The sequence below is a fragment of the Stigmatopora argus genome, chromosome 8, assembly GCF_051989625.1.
Source record: "Stigmatopora argus isolate UIUO_Sarg chromosome 8, RoL_Sarg_1.0, whole genome shotgun sequence".
Classification (NCBI taxonomy): domain Eukaryota; kingdom Metazoa; phylum Chordata; class Actinopteri; order Syngnathiformes; family Syngnathidae; genus Stigmatopora; species Stigmatopora argus.
The window spans coordinates 16,131,377-16,146,941 of NC_135394.1; the positions used below are offsets into that span (position 1 = coordinate 16,131,377).

At 39.1% G+C, this 15,565-nt stretch overlaps 1 protein-coding gene across 2 annotated transcripts in view; it reads right to left on the minus strand.

The window, feature by feature from the left end:
* The window catches only part of glis1b (GLIS family zinc finger 1b), an 86,372-nt gene that overhangs the window by 69,801 nt on the left and 1,006 nt on the right, over positions 1-15,565 (minus strand). The gene's annotated exons all lie outside the window — the stretch shown is intronic.

Consider the following 15,565-nt stretch of genomic DNA (forward strand, 5'->3'; position numbering starts at 1 on the left):
CTCATCTACCCGGTTAGATATGTTAAAGATAAAATATAAAAACCATCATTTGGATTGGACAGCCTTGTTTAAAGTAGCGTTTATATCCAAATGTAATCAAAAGCGAATTGTCTGATTATTGCAAGGCGGCTTTTTGAAGCATTTCGTGTTGTCCAAACCGCATTCGAGCTTAAATCAACAAACGGCGTCCTCCATCGCTTTCGCCGTAAATGCTAATGCACGTCAGCCATTTTGGCGGCCCGTCATTCCACCGTCGAAAAAAGGCCCGGCGAGGTTGGACGTCCGCGCCGCCGCCTGCCAAGGTACACTGATTTAACGGCGCGCACCGACAAGCGCCCTGTTTATTTTAGGGATGATGTCAAATGGCCGGAATCCATATTTCACATCAAATTGCTTTTAAAGGAGGCGAGGAAACAAACATTTGCATTTCAAAGGCTCTTCAAGTCAAAGGAGAGCAAACGCTTACTTACGCTTTTGCTTTTGGAAGGACGTGTTGGAAAAGAGGTCACGGCTAACTTGAATCATTTGTTTATGCTAGCCGAGTTTCGCCAAAAGTGTAAAAGCGGATTGGACGCTCGTGCCAAAATGGCCAAGTTAGAGAAAATGATTTCCTGGTTTTCTGCTTATTATCATCGGATTAGACTTGTTCTCACCGTAGACGGAATTCCAACCGCTAAAAAAGGACTACCGGATTTTCCGCACTATAAGACGCAAATAAAAGACTTCCAAGGTGCGCATTATAATCCGACACACCTTATAAATGGATGAATATGGTTTAAAGATTGTATGAAATTCCCTTCCGCTTCATAACACAAATCCTAACCACTCCTACAGCTCCATCTAGTGGATGTATAACATAAACCCCTACTAAGGACTGTCCGAAAGAGCCCAAAAAACTAATTACTGTATTTTTTGCACTATGTAGCGCAACCAAAAGACTTCAATTATTAAAAGCCAGCAATGAGCCTTATATATGGATCAATAGGGGTTAATTTAATTACTGCATTACGGAAATACTGACCACTACTACTTTTACTGCTACTACTACAGCTCAATCCAGTGGATGTATAGCACAATCTCCCACTACCATGACGACTACTACTACTACGACCACTACTACTACGACCACTACAACTACGACCACTACTACGACCACTACGACTACGACCACCACTACTACTACCACCACCACTACCGCTACGACTGCTGCTGCTACAACTACTACTACATCTCAATCCAGTGGATGTATAGCACAATCTCCCACTACCATGACGACTACTACTACTACGACCACTACTACTACGACCACTACAACTACGACCACTACTACTACGACCACTACAACTACGACCACTACTACGACCACGACCACCACTACTACTACCACCACCACTACCGCTACGACTGCTGCTGCTACAACTACTACTACTACCACCACTACTACTACTATTACTATGACTGCTACTACTACTACCACTACTACTACTATGACCACTACTACTACCACTACTACTACTACCACCACCACCACTACTACTACTACTACTACCACTACTATTACTTCTACTACAACTACTACTACTACCACCACTACTACTACTATTACTATGACTGCTACTACTACTACCACTACTACCACCACTACTACTAATACCACCACCACTACTACTACTACCACTACTATTACTTCTACTACAACTACTACTACTACCACCACTACTACTACTACTACTACTATTACTACATCATCTATTTTTAGCCATTTCAATGGGACAAATTAATTCAGTTATTGCAATTTGTTTTATCACAGAAGATTGGTTAATTTACATTTTAAAAAACAGAAACTATTCATTAAAAAAAACGATTGCACTTTAGTTGACATATTTAAGTGTTCAGATATTAGGATGTGTTTTTGCAAGATTTGAATGTGGCAACATAACACGCTTTTTCTATCCAAGTATATTATTATAATCATTTATTTCAGATCTACTGTCATTATTTTCTGTATAAAAATTGATTTTGGTGTTCTAAAAGTCTTTTTTTCAAACATGACTCTTGAAAAAGAGGGGGTCGTCTTATAATCGGGATCGTCTTATATTTGGGCCAATACAGTAATAGTAACCCGTATCTAGTAAATATAGCATTTTGACCGGGAGATTCAAAACGGGTCCGGCCCACGCGAGATGGGGTCGGCCTGAACGTGGCCTTGGAACCGAACTGAGTTTGCCACCTCTGGCCGAATGACAACAAAGGCAATCTTATTAGCGGCATGAAATCAGAGGCGGCAAAACTCGGGAGGGCTTCAACACCCGCATATCGAAAACGCTTACACGGCGAGAAGGTAAAGCTCTTTGACGGTGGCGCCGTCCGTGTGAAAGGCTGTACGTCGACCCCCCCGCCGCGCAAGATTCAATGCGGCCCTCGGTAACGTTTGGGGCTTTTCGACGAGGCCCCGCCGTGCCTTAGTGGGCCGAACCGCGGGAGCTAAACGTTCCCGCCGCCCCCGCCGTGCCTCCGCGGGCTCATGCCGAGGGTAAAAAGGGACGGCGGGTGTCGCAGGGGCTCGCCGCTAAACCCGAGCGTTGGCTGAGTGACGGCTTCCCGCACGCTAAGACAAGGCCGTGTTGGAGGTTTAAAAACAGGTTTCGAAAAGAAAGCGCGGCGGGGAAATATGTTGAACTTGAAATGACTTGGAAACGATTGTGAAAGACATTTAAGCTTTTAGTCGGGATTTTTTAAATACAGCAGCAGATTTGCAAAATTATATATATGTATACATATATATATGCATATATATACATATACACATATATATACACACATATATATACACATATATACACATATATATATACACATATATATACACATATATACATATATATATATATACACATATATACATATATATATACACCCACATATATATACATACATATACATATACACATACATACACACATACACATATACATATATATATGTATGTATATATATGTATGTATATGTATATATATATATGTATATATATATATGTGTGTGTATGTATGTATGTATATATGTATGTATGTGTGTATATATATACATATCGCATATATACATATATGCATATATATATATGTATATATGTATGTATATATATGTATATATGTATGTATATATATGTATATATGTATGTATATATGCGATATGTATATATACACACATTTATATACATATATATATATATACACACATATATACATATACACATATACACATGCATATATACGCATATATACACACATATGGAGACAAATTTACACACAAATTTTGTCGTAATCAAATTGCAATAGTTTTTCATTGTACGTTCTAAAATGAATGCAATGTATATCATATATTGAAGAAAGAATGACATTGATCATTTTCTCGCTCCAATGCAAAAAAAGAAAGAAATCAAATGTCCCAAAACGAGTCAATTTGCCTCCAAACTGACTTCCGTAACGTTAGCAAGCTATCTTAGCCCAGCCGGTGGTTTTAAGACGATCCAGCCCGTAACCTCTGGACGACTGTCGTTTTCTGGGGCACGCTTAGCACTTCAAGTATCGTCTTACCAACAAATTGTGAAAAGCCTTCAACGCGCTACGTCTGCGCGTCGCCGGGCGGAACGCACGCTAAGACGCGCTGTCAAAGCCTCCGCGGCGCCGACCTGGGTGACGCTCCGCGCAACAAGCAGCAGGTATTTGTTACTTAATCAGCCTTTAAATGAAGCCGGCGGGGGAGGGGCCGGGGGGGCGAGGAGGGGGCGGTTGGGGGTCGCTGTTATGACTGAGGGCCCCGTCGAGGAGACCCGGCCGGCGGCATTTGCAAAAGATTAGCCGGCGAGGGTCAGCTAAAGTGCACGGCCTATCGCTCTCATCTGCCGCTCGTTTTTGGAGGACTTCGCATTATGGGCCCGCTACTACGTCGTATTTTTTGTTGTAGTAAAATATACAAAAAAAAAACTGTTTTGATCTCGTTTGGAGTGGAGAGTAGAGTATTTCCACAACATTTTTATTCTATTAAAATATGCAGGCAGCGTGGTAGAGAAGTGTTTAGCGCATCGGTCTCACAGCTCTCGGGTCGTGGGTTCGATCCCAGGGGAGTCCTCACTGTGTGGAGTTTGCATGTTGTCCTCGGGCTTGTGTGTTTTCTCCGGGTACTACAATTTCCTCCCACATACCAAAAACATGCATGCTAGGCTAGCTAATTGAGCACTCTAAATTGCACCTAGCTACAATTGCTAGCGGCTGACTGGTTAGCGAGTCTGCCTCACAGTTCCGAGGTCGTGGGTTCGATCCCAGGTGGGTCCTCACTGTGTGGAGTTTGCATGTTCTCGCTAGGCTTGTGTGGGTTTTCTCCGGGTACTCCAGTTTCCTCCCACATCCTAAAAAACATGCATGCTAGGCTAGCTAATTGAGCATTCTAAATTCCCCCTAGCTACAATTGCTAGCGGCTGACTGGTTAGCGCGTCGGCCACACAGTTCCAAGGTCGTGGGTTCGATCCCAGGTGGGTCCTCACTGTGTGGAGTTTGCATGTTCTCTCTAGGCTTGTGTGGGTTTTCTCCGGGTACTCCAGTTTCCTCCCACATCCTAAAAAACATGCATGCTAAGCTAGCTAATTGAACGCTAAGTTGCCCGGCAGCTGACGGGTTAGCACGTCGGCCTCAGAATTCTGTGGCCCCTGGGTTCGATCCCAGGTGGGTCGTTACTGTGCGGAGTTTACATGTTCTCCACGCGCTTGCGTGGGTTTTCTCCGGGTACTTCGGTTTCCTTCCACATCCCCAAATAGTTCATGCTCGGCTAATTGTATGCTATATTGACCTTAGTTACAATTGGTTGTTCTTTTTTTCTCCATGTGCCCTGCGATTTGCTGCCCACCGATTCAGTGCCTCCCCTGCCATTTAGCTGAGATAGTCTCCAGCACCCCCCACAACCCTTGAAAATGAATGACTGATTATGTATAATAGAATAGACATGTGTGTTGTCCTCTCATTTGAAGGGGCCCCAAGCCTACCTCTGCCCCTTACCCCGAATTTCTTAAGTCCGCCCCTGTGTCCGGGTGACAGACACGGCCAGATAATCATATTATTATTATTATTATTTTTAAAAAAGCAGGGGGCGGCTTTGGATTGAATTTAGTAAAGATGTCGTGGTTAAAAAGCGAGCGTGATCCCCCTTGACAGAAAGGCAGAGTCAACATGACCAACTTTTGCTTTGTTGTGAGCAAGGAACGTTCCGTTTTTATGTTTATAAAATACAACAACAATAAAAAAACAATAGTCCACATGGTCCCGTCCCAGAACTCTAATCCAAAACAACTGTGGGGGAACAATAAAATCATTTGTCACGGGAGAGAAGGGATCAGATAGATTGCAAAGAGCGTTTTTTTTGGCTCACCACTTGGCCCAGTGCTCGGCACCTGGTTGTGGCCATTTTGACGTGTTGGGATACATTTCAATCTTCAAAGCAATTATGCGGGAGCGCAAAGTCGTCGGATGATCCCAAATTGGGCTTTTTAGGCGCCGCTGATTAACAAAGTGAAGTAACGCAAAAAGACAGACGGAAAAAAGCGCTGTTAAATGTCTGGAAATGGCCAACAGATTCGGTTGGCTGAGGAGAAATGGCTTATGTAATGCTACTTTTTCCAAGTTTAACTTTTTACATTTTTACCTTCTACACCACGTGTGTCAAAGTGGCGGCCCGGGGGCCAAATGTGGCCCGCCGCATCATTTTGTGTGGCCCGAGAAAGTAAATCATGAGGGCCGACTTTCTGTTTTAGGATCAAATTAAAATGGAGAGTATAGATGTATATTAAATTTCCTGATTTTCCCCCTTTTAAATCAATCATTGTCATTTTTTAATCCATTTTTTCTGTGTTTTAAGTTCAAAGATCATTTTGTAAAATCTAAAAAAATATATAAAAAAAGCTAAAATAAACATTATTTTAGATCTATAAAAAAAATGATTATTCAGGGATTTTAATCTAGTTCTTTTAATCCATTTATAAAAATAAAAAAATCTAAATATTATATCTAAAATGGTCCGGCCCATGTGAAATCAAGTTGACGTTAAAGCGGCCCGCGAACCAACCCGAGTCTGACACCCCTGTCCTACACCAAAGCGTGGCTCTCGAGCCGTATGCGGCTCTTCGCTTCTTAGCATATTTAGCTCTAATGTTTATTCTCTCTTAAAAACAGTCCAATTCATCAAGACACATTTTAAACACAAATCACACATTATTTAAAAAAGAATTTGGCAGATTGGAATTTTTTAATGCTAGCTTTGACTCTTATGGTTTCAAATTTTGGCTCTTTGTGTCCGATTTATTCGCCACCCCTGTAATACACTATACTTCTTATACTGCTAAACTTTCAACACAAAAATTCAAAACAAACCAGAAATCAGTCAAATTGACTGCCATCTGTGTTTTAGTTCATGTCGGTTGTTTTGTGATTTATTATTTCTTACCTGGCAACCTCGGCCAATTGCTCCCCTTATTAATTATTGCAATTCCCCTTATTAAGCCATAAAAAAACGTACAAATACAACGCGGCACATATTTACTCACATAGGGCGCACTTAAGTCTAAAATTTTCTCCAAAGTGGCCAATCAGTATGCAGTAAATTCAAGATCCTGTAGATGTCGCTGTATGACGCTAACAGCTTGACTGTCTGGGTACATTGCTTGCTAACACGCTATATTTATATAGTGAAAAGGCTGGATTAGAGCCGAAATGGCTAAAACGAGATCGTTTTTTTAACAACAACAAAACGTACTTGGAAAAAAATCCAGTACAAAAGTTGTTATATGGCGTACACAATTTTAAATCGATCAAAAAACGTATAATATACTGGAAAAACGTAGTTGACAGGTACGTTATTTACTCTCAAATTCCCCCAAAACTCAGTGACCTAGCGCCGTCATTAGCCCAGAAAGATGAGCGTTAACATTACCCCCATCCATAAGAAATAAGTCATTCCTCCCTAACGCTGTCTTTCCATGAATAAGCTCTAATAAACAATTGCAAAGTGTACCCTGGACTTTCCGACGTATTTTCCTGGGCAGCGCCAAGCGATGGCGGCGCGCTTCCTGGCAGCGAGAGAACGCGTGAACACGAGTGAGAATAAAAGCGGAGATTTCTGCTCTAATGAAGACATAAAAATAAAACTACCTCGGCTCACGCCGGCTCCAAGCCAGACTGGAATTAATGAAAACCAGGAGCACCCTTATAAAAATAAAAAATACAAAAAATGCGTCAGACCGAATGATGTCAATTGAACGCTAGCATAGCATGCATGAGCAAATTATTCAATATTGACTACTACTTATTTATTAGGTTGGCTACTTATTTATTACGTTGACTACTTATTTATTACGTTGACTACTTATTTATTACGTTGACTACTTATTTATTACGTTGACTACTTATTTATTAGGTTGACTACTTATTTATTAGGTTGACTACTTATTTATTAGGTTGACTACTTATTTATTAGGTTGACTACTTATTTATTAGGTTGACTACTTATTTATTATGTTGACTACTTATTTATTATGTTGACTACTTATTTATTATGTTGACTACTTATTTATTATGTTGACTACTTATTTATTATGTTGACTACTTATTTATTATGTTGACTACTTATTTATTATGTTGACTGCCTATTTATTATGTTGACTACTTATTTATTATGTTGACTGCCTATTTATTATGTTGACTACTTATTTATTATGTTGACTACTTATTTATGTTGACTACTTATTTATTTATTACTTTATTTATTTTTATTTATTTTTTTAATATTGATCTGTTCATGTTTGTTGTTATTTTTACACTTGCCTACTTATATATGTAATGACTACTTATGTTGACTACTAATTTATTATGTTTACTACTACGTATTTATCATGTTGACTACTTAAATATTGATTGGTTTTTTTAAATTTAATGATGACTAAATCGAGGGTACGGTTATATGCGTATAAAAATACACCATGCAAAAAACTGCAATTTGACGGAGTCATGACACGATGATGTCACGACAAAATGGCACCGTTGCGTGCACCGGGACGTCATGACGCAAGCGAATGCCGATACGGTCATCAAGGTTCTTATCAAGATAGACTTTTTTCTTTTCAAATTGAATAATTGGATATTTTGAGATTTTCCCTTCGAAGCAATAGATTTGTACTCCCTATTAAAACAATGAATATGGGGGTGAAAATTGGGAATCAGTGGGGCGGCTTATATGCGAGAAATTGTCAAAATCGAACATTTCAAGGCAATTTTCAGGGTGCGGCTTATATGCGAGTAAATATGATTATGTTAAAAGCTAGTGATAGTTGGACGTTAAAGTGTAAGAGCGACTTTGAGCCTTAAATATACTCCAAGGCCTAAAAATAAATATTGGGGTCAAGTACAGTATTTGTACTCAGTTACTTGGCCGCCGTCTCAAGTGCGGCGCTGGGATTCTTCCTGTATGAAACACGGCCACGTCGGCGCCAAGAAAAGCAAGTGGCGCAGGCCAGATGGAAATCCAAAAGCCGGCCGGTCGCTAAGTCACACGCAGAGTTGAGCGGCCGCTGTCTGAAAAATGTGTGAGTCAAGCGGTCGGGGGAGGAGTTTATGCCACCCCCTGGTGGCCTAGGTGCACACATGGGCGGAATGGGCACGATGGCTATTGAGATAAAGCGAGAATGATGTCGAGAAATGTAGCTATGGTGTTTACGTATTAGCTGGCATGGGTGGAAATAGACGTCCAATCCATGTTTTAGCAGGAGTGAATGTTTCGGGGGTGGGAGTTTGTTCGTAGATGTTTTTGAACTGGGAGGGAATAGTTGTCTAATCCATTTAAAATAGGCGGGGCTTGCCGGGAGAGACAAATAGTGATGTACAGTAGTACCTCGACATATGAGTGCCCCGACATATGAGCAATTTGAGATAAGAGTAAAATTTTGAGCAAATATTTATCTTGACATACAAGTAAAATTTTGAGCAAATATTTATCTTGAGATACGAGTACAATTTTGAGCAAATATTTATCTTGAGATAAGACGAGTAAAATTTTGAGCAAATATTTATCTTGAGATACGAGTTAAATTTTGAGCAAATATTTACCTTGAGATACGAGTAAAATTTTGAGCAAATATTTATCTTGAGATACGAGTAAAATTTTGAGGAAATATTTATCTTGAGATATGAGTAAAATTTTGAGCAAATATTTACCTTGATATACGAGTACAATTTTGAGCAAATATTTGTCTTGAGATACGAGTACAATTTTGATCAAATGTTTACCTTGATATACAAGTAAAATTTTGAGGAAATATTTATCTTGAGATGCGAGTAAAATTTTGAGCAAATATTTATTTTGAGATACGAGTACAATTTTGAGCAAATATTTGTCTTGAGATACAAGTACAATTTTGATCAAATATTTGTCTTGAGATATGAGTAAAAATGTGTTCAAATATTTATCTTGAGATACAAGTACAATTTTGATTAAATATTTGTCTTGAGATATGAGTAAAATTTTGTGCTAATATTTATCTTGAGATGCGAGTAAAATTTTGAGCTAATATTTATTTTGAGATACGAGTAAAATTGTGAGCAAATATTTATCTTGAGATACGAGTAAAATTTTGAGCAAATATTTATCTTGAGATACGAGTACAATTTAGATCAAATATTTATCTTGAGATACGAGTAAAATTTTGAGCAAATATTTGAGATACGAGTAAAAAAAATTAGCAAATATTTTTCTTGAGATACGAGTAAAATTTTGAGCACATATTTATCTTGAGATACGAGTAAAATTTTGAGCAAATATTTATCTTGAGATACGAGTAAAATTTTGAGCAAATATTTATCTTGAGATAGGAGTAACATTTTGAGCAAATATTTATCTTGAAATACGAGTAAAATTTTGAGCAAATATTTATCTTGAGATATGAGTAAAATTTTGAGCAAATATTTATCTTGAGATACGAGTACAATTTTGATCAAATATTTGTCTTGAGATATGAGTAAAATTTTGTGCAAATATTTACCTTGAGATACTAGTAAAATTTTGAGCAAATATTTATCTTGAGATAAGACGAGTAAAATTTTGAGCAAATATTTATCTTGAGATACAAGTAAAATTTTGAGCAAATATTTATCTTGAGATACGAGTAAAATTTTGAGCAAATATTTATCTTGAGATACGAGTAAAATTTTGAGCAAATATTGGATGGAGGCGGGGCCAATAGAGCCAAATAGGTATCAAAATTTAAAACAATTAGAATTAAGTTTAGTGTAAGGTTAGATTAAACTTATTTTTGAGTGTCTGCATCGTAATCCAAGTTCATTTAAATCTATTTATATTATGTAACGAGCGCGTTGCCGTGGCTTTTTACACTTACAAGCTGTTTTGCAACTGGTTCCATCTCGATCATGCGCATGTGTGTGCGTGTGTGTAATTCCCAATTCCTGGCAGCTTGATCCCCTCATCAGTGAAAAGTGTAGCGTCCCAAGCTTGTGTAAGCACTTTTTTTTTTAGACACGATGCGTACTAAAAATAAATCTTTTTACAAGGCGCGTGCGAGCGTTTTCTTGATTAGACCGGAGGCCTCCAGCACTTTTATTTTATTTACTCGCTTTTCCAGAAATATTTCAACACTTTTTCTAAACAGTGTCATTATTTTGTTGCCCTTCTTGACAGGTTAACCGTGCCCAACCATAACAAAAAATGATAACTGGGGATGGGCAAAAGCTCAAAACATCCTGTTTTATGACTGGAATTATGGATTGGTTATGAAATTTCACGTCTTGGTCAAATGGGAAGTGTTTGTTTTAGGCTTTGGCAATTTTATGATGGAGATCGTAGCGCGAGAGGGAAAAAAATGAGGTCGGTTTCAGTGACATATTTAATTTAATCAAATGCAGCTTGCATTTATTAGTTTGGCGGTCCCAAAATTTCAAGCTGTTTATTAGACGGCATTTGAGGCCAATTGAAAAACTAAACGTACTAAAAATGAACTCATTCTTTTAATGCTAACAAAATTGAAGATGCCATTCACTCGCTGACAAACAAAATAGCATCGCGTCATCGTATTCATTCATTTTCTGTACCGCTTATCCTCACAAGGCTCGCGGGGGGTGCTGGAGCTGACTTTGGACACCCCTGAATCGTTGGACAGCCAATCGCAGGGCACAATTAAACAGCCAACCAATCATACCTAGTAGCAATTTACCTTGCAGGTTTTTGGGATGTAGTTTATGCAAGATATGTATGTTTTTTTCTTGAATTTCATTCATATACGTCAAAATAAATTTAGTTTAGCGTTTTATCTGTTTATCTTTTCTCTATTTTGAAATAAATGACCGTATCGGGATTTTCTTGCGTCATGACGTCACGGCGAACGCAACGGTGCCATTTTGTCATGACGTCATCGTGTCACGGCGCCGTCAAATTGCAGGTTTTTTTGCATCTCGTGTTTTTATGCGCATATAAGCCGTACCCTCGATTCAGTCATCATTTTTTGGTCCAAACAAAAGGTTTATATGCGAGTAAATACAAAAATATATCAAGTTATGGAGTTTAGACAATACAATAACGCCATACAGCGATCTATTTTTGGAGCCTGACATTTGGAGATGCTGGTTCCCACGGTAAACGCTTAAGCCCCCCAAAAGCTGGCCTCATCTGCAATATTGAGGTGATTCAGCGCTTACATCAGCGCCGTTTCCTCTCTGACTCAGGCGACGTTCTCCTTCCATGAGCCGGCGTTCTCCGCCGTCTGCTCCGCCAGACGAGACATTTTTACGGGAATAGCGCTGAGGAATCGTCAGAGCGAAGCGGCCTTTATGAATCAGCGCTATTTAACGTGCTTCCCAGGCAACAGCTGCCATGTTTGAAACGTAAATCACTGCGAAGCACTTCTCGAGATTCAACCCCAAATCCCACATTCTGCGACACAAAACCAAAACAATGAAATAAAAAAATTGTCATCTAAATTAAAAATGTATCATCCTGAATGACAAATTAGAATGTTTACTTTTATCAAATACCTCCCAAAAATTCAAAACACACAAATAATTACTTCAACCCATTTTAAAAAAAACATGATTAAAATAAATAACTACAATTTTTTTTAGTAACATTTTTTTCTAAACAAGGCCTAGCGGACGAGTGGTTAAGCCGTCGGCCTCACAGTTCTAGAGTTGTGGGTTCGATCCCACGTCGGTCCTTACTATGTGAAATTTGCATGGTCTCCCCAGGCTTGCGTGGGTTTTCTCCGGGTGCTCCGGTTTCCTCCCATATCCCCAAAACATGCATGCTAGGCTAATCCTATCCTAAATTGTTCCTCGCTATGATTGGTACCCTTTGTCTCCTTGCACCCTGCGATTAGATGGCCACCAATTCAGGGTAGGCTCCAGCACCCTCTGCGACCTGGGTGAGGATAAACCATTTAGAAAATGAAAGTATTTGCTTTTAACTCTCCTTTTTCACAAGACATTTTTAATGGCCACATTGCATTCTATGACTACGTGGACAAAAAGAATGAGCCACAAAAAGATTCGATTCCCATCTTTCCTCATAAAAAAATATGACTCTTTTAATTATTTGCTAGCAACTAGCCGAAGTTCGGAAAAGCCCCAAAAAAGCTCCATTACTCATCCTCTCTTAAATCCGGTCAATAGACGGACGGACAAACGGACGGAGAATGGAAAAAGGTGAACCAATCACTGCGCTACCTCCAAAAACTTTCCACAAAAACTCAAGCGAGCTATCAAATGATGCGAGAGCGCACGCTTCACTCCAAACCAGATATTCTTTTTCAGGGGGTGGAACGGGTACTGTATTTTTTTTCCTTTTTTTATGAGTAGCTATTAATATTTATAGCGGCACATCGGGCGAAGAATGCAAGACAATTTTGTACAAAAACACAAAGTGGCGAACGACTTGGAAAAACTTCAACGGCGTCGACGAAAACGAATTAGCGTGGTTAGCGTAGTGACCCAAAAATATTTGAAATGACGAATTCCCATTGGCCGGTGCCGGATGTAATAAGTGACAAAAAGGGAATTCCATCGCTCGGATTTATGTCCGTAAACGCCGATAAAGCCTTTGACTCCCAGCGTCTGATTTTCATGAACATGACGGGCAGAGTTAGCTCGAAAAAGCAACGGCTGCAGTTTCAATTTGGGCTCCAGATGGACCAAAGGGAAGCGAGTCACGTGATCCACGTGAAATGCGGCTTCGCGCAAACGACCGGCGAGCGCTCGGATTGCCGTTAGCGGCGTTCCCGTTCACCGCGAGATCGCTAAACTGTAAAACAGGGGTGGCGAAACTAGCGGCGTAGGGCGCGTTCGGGCCTTGAACCGTTGGCCGGGACTTAACGACGCCGCAAACCCAGCATCGAGCGACTTTTTTACTGTAAAACCGCATCGTTAGTGGAAGATATTCTTAAAAATATAAAGATATCTAAAAAAAAAAAAATCAGAATGCTGCTTCGGCCCGAATATAAGACGATGTTTTTTTTGCATTGAAATAAGACTGAAAAAGTGTCCGCCGTCTTACATTCAGGGTGTAGACATTATACCCATTCACCATGCTAGATGGCGTCAGATAGCTTTAAACACTTTGATAGCCAACTGAATTGTGTGATTGCGCTTTAGATTACATATACGAATACGAATATATTTTTATACTCATTTGTTTTGAGAAGTACTGTCGTTATTTTGTGTATAAAAACTGAATCTGGTACTCAAAAAGTCATTTCGCGAACTTGAGTCTTGAAAGTCGTCTTATAATCGGGGTCGTCTTATATTCAGGCCAATACGGTAAACACTTCACAAAGTCATTACAGAACAGGGGTCTCAAATACGCGGACCCAGGGCCAGAAGCGGCCCGATAGGGAGTCCAATTGTAGCTCATTCTTACTGTACGTAAAGAATTAATGACTTTCAATTTTCTGACGAGGGCGCCGCATAACCAGAAGTTTGCGAGTGGTGTGGGGCGGGGTGGGGGGGCACAATGGGACGATTCATGGTCGGGACGGAGCGCCCCGGGCACGCGATAAACGCGTCGCGAGGACATATGGTTCGTGTTTAGCGAGAAGAAACAACAATCAAATACGTTGATCCTCCCCTTCTCGCTGCAAGGATGACTGCTAATAGAAAAGTCTGTTGTGTCTAATCACCATTTAGGAACAGGTAATTACCTCCGCTCGCTCTGGAGCGAGCCATCGAGCGAGCGAACGCACGCACGCCTTGCGCTCAAAATGCTCCGTTCGCTCTTGGGAAAAGTAAGTGGAAAGAAAATCAAATGTTTGTTGCGAAACAATAAAAGCTTACAACCTTTGTCACAGTGATGGATGCGCAAAACTTGCCAGAAGTCGCATTGCGGTTGGTTTGAAACGGAGGGGGGCGGAGTCACGTGGTTGAAAAAATAGCGGTCAAAAATGAGAGGAAAATTCAATATATTGAGTTACTTGTCAGAAAATGATAGGTAAATTAACTTATATATATATATATATATATATATATATATATATATATATATATATATATATATATATATATATATATATATATATATATATATATATATATATAATATTTGGCATTTCTGAACAATAGGAAAGCCTATTTTTTAAATGTTGTGGCCTTGAGGGTGAGATGGCTGTTTTTTAATCATTTTTGGGGGGCAGAATCTGAAGCGGATCTCGGTTCTTGTTGGGTTCTGGAAACTATAAAAACACTGGGAAAAAAAACGTACAATGAATATGGAAAAAAAAATAGCTATGCCTGCAAAGTGTTTTCACAAAGGAAGTCAGTGTGTTTGTGTGTGCGTAACGACAACAAAACTTGGATTGCGAACTCAAAAAAAAAAAGAAAAAAAGCTTGTAAAATGTTAAAATAATAATAGTCATGTTCCTTTTTTTCCTTGGTGGGTGTTTTTAAGTGTCTAGGTAAGGTAAGATAATTTCAATAGATTTCAAAATAAGAGCAAAGCAATCTAAATGACATTCCCCAATGAGATTGTGTATGATGGTGTCACTGGTTGACTAATTTGAAACGATTTTTTTTTTTAAATTATCATTTACAAATATTTAACATTTGCTAATACTAATTTAATGCCCCAAAAAAATCACTTGCCTTATAAAAGGTTAAAGGTCTAAAAGCTGTCCATTTTACGATAGTGACGATACCGAAAGGCTTCATTTCTAACTGAATTCCTCATGATACCAAATATTGCGAAAAAGAAAATAATCACTAAAAATATATAATAATTGCTAATATCAAGTTTCTGAAGGACCAAAAATATATATCACTTGCCTTATAAAAGGGTCAAAGGTCTTATGTCAAATTTTGAATAGCGGTCCACTTTAGTGACTCTCCCTGGAAGGGTTAAGTTTAGTTTGTATTGCTAACTTTATTTTTAAAGAATATATTAGTGATCCATAAACTGAAAGAATCTCATATTTGCTGATATTAATTACCGAAAAAAGTCCCTTTTTCTCTAAAGAGTCCTATTAGGATTTGTTCGCATC